Genomic DNA, 5,302 nt, shown 5'->3' on the forward strand with positions numbered 1-5,302 from the left:
TATGAACAACATTATTTATGACCTATCTACTCTCAGGCACTACATTCATTGCATTCATCACGTTCATGGTGGACAAAGAGATTCATGTGCCAAAGTCAAGAATCTCTGAAATGGAATAATGTGTTGTCGTGCATGGCAGTGGATGGAATTGGTGTAGTGTAACATAAATTCACTTTCAAAAAAGTGAACAAAAGCAAGGGCAGCATGATATTTATTCCTTTGTGACCTGACTTTCTCCTCATAAATCTCTTTTCTCTTCAAGTTTCAAAGGACCAAGGAGCCACTCAACTTTCTCTCTCCCGGCTCCCTCACCCTCAACCCTGCCTTGAACCAAACGGGATGACACCCTCTCATCCACCTTCAACTAGAGTGTCACCTCCAAATCCAAACACGGTGTAAAAGATTTGTTGAGAATTTGTGTATTGAACAATATGGATAGTTGGAATGAAATGTTATCTTTGATGGATTTCCTTTTAAATTTTTTTATATTTTGTGTGATGATGTAAATATTTAGAAAATCTTATATAAAGAAATATGATTTTATGATATAATAATTTACTTATGAAAACTTTATTTATATATTAAAACATGATGATAAAAATATGATAAGGTAAATGGATGTAGGAACTAATGGAAGGAAATAACGGAAGACAAAAGGTTGTAGAAACTGATTGAACGTAATTGCACGAGATTGCAAAACTGTTGAACTGATTCATTCATTTTTTATTTACTCAATAATATATATAATAAAATTATAATTACTGGAAGCTACAAAATAGGAATACTAACAGCCCTGTAAACTGACCATTAATGCAATAATAACGGTAAAATAGTTTAAGGGTAATAAAATCAGTATTAATAACCAACATCCTCCCTTAATTTTGATTTGGAATAACCTTCATGCCCAACAGATCTCTTAACTTGATGAAAGCATCGATCTTCAATGGCTTAGTGAAAATATCTGCAATTTGATCTTCTGATCTACAGTATTCCAATTTGATCATGTTCTTCCCAACTTGGTCTCACAAGAAGTGATATCGAATATCAATGTGTTTACTTCTTTGATGAAAAAACGGATTCTTTGCAAGATTAATTGCAGAGACATTGTCAACATAAATCTTGATTGGAACATCTAGATTAAAACCAATTTGAGTCATGATATTGCTGAGCCAAACTGATTGGCAAGCATTTGTTGTTGTTATTACATATTCAGCTTCACAAGTAGATAATGCAACAATTGACTGTTTCTTTTATGACCATAAGAAAACAGTCTTTCCAATCATAAAACAATTACCACTAGTGCTCTTCCTCTCGTCTGAATCTCCACCCCAATCACTATCTAAGTATCTGACGATCTCAATCTTCTTAGATGAAGAGTAAAATAGACCAAAAGTTGTAGTACCTTTGATGTAGCGCATAATTCTCTTTATAGCTTGTAAATGAACTTGTCGAGGTGACTCCAAGTATCGACTGACCAAACCCATAGCATAACATATGTCGGATCTAGTACACGTGAGATATCTAAGGCTACCAACAATCTGCTTAAAGTATGTTGCATCTACAGTTCGCCCATCACCTTCCTTCGTCAGCTTAATTCTAGTTTCAATTGGAGTCTTAATTGGGTTTGAATCCTCCATCTTAAACTTCTTTAAAAACTCAATATCAAATTTCCTCTGATGAATGAAGATTCCATCTTCTCATTGGATGAGTTCAATGCCCAAAAAGTAGGACATAAGACCGAGATCAGTCATCTCAAATTCCTTCATCATGATATGCTTGAAGTCACCAATCATTTTCATATTACTTCCTGTAAAAATCACATCATCAACATAAAGACATAAAATTAGCAAATCTCCATAATCATTAGTCTTTACATGAAGACCATGATCTAATGCACATTTTCTGAATTCAGTGGCATGAAAAAATGAATCAATCCTTTTGTTCCAAGCTCTTGGTTCCTGTTTGAGACCATATAAAGCCTTAGTAAGTCTGTACACCTCTTCCTCTTTGCCAGATTGTATGAAATCCAGCGGCTGCTTTACATAAACTTCTTCATCAGGTGGGTCATTTAGAAACGCAAACTTGACGTCCATTTGGTGAATTTTCCATTGCCTTTGTGCAGCTAAAGCAATGATTAATCTCATTGTTTCCATTCAAGCTACAGGAGAAAATATTTCATCATAATCATAGCCTTCTCTTTGCTCGAATCCCTTTGCCACCAACCTTGCCTTGTATCTATCGATCCCACCATTTTCTTTCACTTTAATCTTGTACACCTATTTCACATCAATTGCTTTGTGTCCTTTTGGAAGATCAATGAGCTGTCATGTATTGTTATTCTCAATCGCCATCAGTTCTTCTTTCATAGCCTCTTGTCATTTGGGGTGTTGAATGGAATCTGCAAGTCTCACGGATTCTGAATCTGCAAGAAAACCAAAGTGAACCAAATCTCCATTGTCATCAACTTCATCATCAAGATTTACTTCGCAATCTTGAAGGTGTACAGGTTGTCGTTTCTGCCTTCTTGGTCGTTCGTTCATGTTGAATTAAAACTTCAGGTTGAACTTCAGGTGTTTCAAGAGTGACTCCATCTTCCATATCATCGTTCAAAACGTAAATATATCATTTTTTCGAATCCATTTCAGTTGTTGCATTCCATTGTCATTTCATTGCCATTCCTCATCTTTGGCAAATGTAACATCACGACTAATAATCACCTTCTTTGTCATTGGATTGTACAATTTGTATCCTCCATGCTTATATCCAATGAAAATGGTATTTACTGCCTTATCATCTAACTTCGATCTTGCTGCCTTTGGGACATGAGCATAAGTAATTGACCTAAATGTTAAACCAAGTGGTGTTCAAGTTTTGAAGAATCCAAAACCCTTTGAAAGATGTTGAAGGCTATGTTGTGCTTGTTGTTGTTAAGCTGTCTTAGATAGGATTTGCGGTAGATTGAGTTTTGTAATTCACCCTTGATTGAATCCAAAGCATAGGCATTCTCAATCTTTTCAAAAGAAAAGTGTTTTTCAAACTAAGTGAAAAACAACCGATTGTTTTGTCGAAACAACCGATTGTTTTATACTTAGGTGTTTTTAGAAAATGTTGAAAACTGTTTTTCAAATGGTTGAGTTGTTAAAACCAAAACAATCGATTGATTTGTGGAAACAACCCATTGTTTGTTTTGGTACCATAACAGAAAAACTATTTTTGTTTTGACTGAGCTTTAAATGATTTTAACTCATTACGCTCTAGTCTTTAATGCTTTGACCAATCTTTAAATGCAATGAATAGTTTGTTAAGATTTGGAAAACAAACATCATCTTTCAATATCTTCAGAAAAACATATTTGAGTAACAACAATTAACACAAGTTTTAGAGTTTTTCAAAGAATTGAGATTGCTTAGAGATTGAGATTGATCAAAGTGTGTGAGATAGGATTTCTGTTTGTACTGATTTCATATTTGCTTCTGTAACAAGTGTAATCCTTGTATCTGTTGAACAAGAATCTTTGTGTGTTTACTGAGAAGTGTTGTGTGTTCTTGAGGGGATCAAGATCAGCATTCTTAGTGTTGGTGTATTGGCCAAGAGAAGTGTGTGTCTTGAGGGGACCAAGGTCACTTTCTTGGTTGTGTTGTAAGTGATCTAGGTTTGATTGCTTAGTGGTGTTCCTCGGTGGTTTCTGAGAAGACTGGATGTAGCTCTGGGTTTAGAGTGAACCAGTATAAATCTCTGTGTGCATTTTCTCTATCCCTTAACTCTTTAAATTCATTTTTTATATTTGTAAACCAGTATAAATAACCGATTGTGTCTGTGAAACAACCGATTGTTTTGTTGGTGTTGTGCTTTTAGCAAAACTGATTTCTTAATCAAGATATTCTCAAAGTAATTTCATTCAAGGCTTAAAATTTTTCGAAATCCCTCTTTAAACCATTCACCCCCCCCACCCCCCCCCCCCCCCCCCCTCTAGTTTAAAGACATATATTCTAACAATTGGCATCAAGAGCTTGGTTCTTGAAAGTTATTCAAGTTGATCCAAAAAAAAAAAAAAATCTATGGCTGGAAAACAATCTTTTAAGGAAGGTGCTTCAATCTACAAACCACCTTTATTCTGTGGATTGAATTACAAGTATTGGGAAGCCAGAATGAAAATCTTTGTGGAATCTATTGATCAAGGAATTTGGGATTCAATTGAGAATGGTCCTTACATTCCAAAGTTTAAAAAGAATGGTTCTTTTATTGCAAAACCTTTGTCTCAATGGACCAATGATGAATGTAAAATGGCCAAGCTTGATTGTACTGCTCAAAACATAATAGCTTATGCACTAGATATTAATGAGTTTTCCAGGATATCAAAATGCAAAACTGCTAAAGAGATGTGGGACACACTCAAGGCTGCTCATGGAAACAATGAACCAAAGGAGGGAAGGTCAAAGAGTCAAGCAAGAAGGAAAAGAAGGAAAAACAAGAAAAGCCTCAACCTCTGCTTCATGGCCAGAAAGAAGGATGATTCAAGTAGTGTAAGTTCATCTAACTCCCCAAACTCTGAAAATTATAGTCAATTACTTCAAGCTGTGAGGTTCTGTAAAATCAGAAAATCTGTTGTTCCTAGAGGCTTTATGAAGTGGATTCCTAAGTGCAATAAAGATTCAATTGATGAATATAAACAAAATGGACCCACATTCATAAGGGGACCAAATCTTTGTACTTGAAAAACTTTTTTGTAGGAAATCTTGGAGGAAAGCAAGCAACAATGGTACTTGGACAGTGGATGCTCCAAGCACATGACTGGGGACAAATCAAAGTTCTTGAGCATCTCCTTTAAGCAAGAAGGGCATGTCACCTATGGGGACAACAATAAAGGAAGGATTCTTCGGAGAGGATCCATAGGAGACAAAGACATCTTGGTCATCCATGATGTGCTCTATGTAGAAGGTCTAAAGCACAATCTGCTGAGCATTAGCCAACTATGTGACAAGGGATATCAAGTGATGTTCAAGTCAAACACATATGAAATTTGTCTACCCAACACAAAAGAGGTAATGTTGGTAGGTAAGAGAGTAAATAATGTGTATCTTCTAGATATCTCTTCACCATGTTCAATTGGATGTCTTCTATCCAAGCAAGATGAATCTTGGCTTTGGCATAGAAGAATTGCTCATATTCACATGAATCACTTAAACAAGCTAATTTCAAGGGATCTTGTGATTGGGCTACCAAAGCTCAAGTTTGAGAGGGATCACATTTGTGAAGCGTGCCAAAAAGGGAAACAAGTGAAAAGTTCTTTTAAAATCAAAAA

The sequence above is a fragment of the Phaseolus vulgaris genome, chromosome 1 (assembly GCF_000499845.2).
Source record: "Phaseolus vulgaris cultivar G19833 chromosome 1, P. vulgaris v2.0, whole genome shotgun sequence".
NCBI classification, from domain to species: domain Eukaryota; kingdom Viridiplantae; phylum Streptophyta; class Magnoliopsida; order Fabales; family Fabaceae; genus Phaseolus; species Phaseolus vulgaris.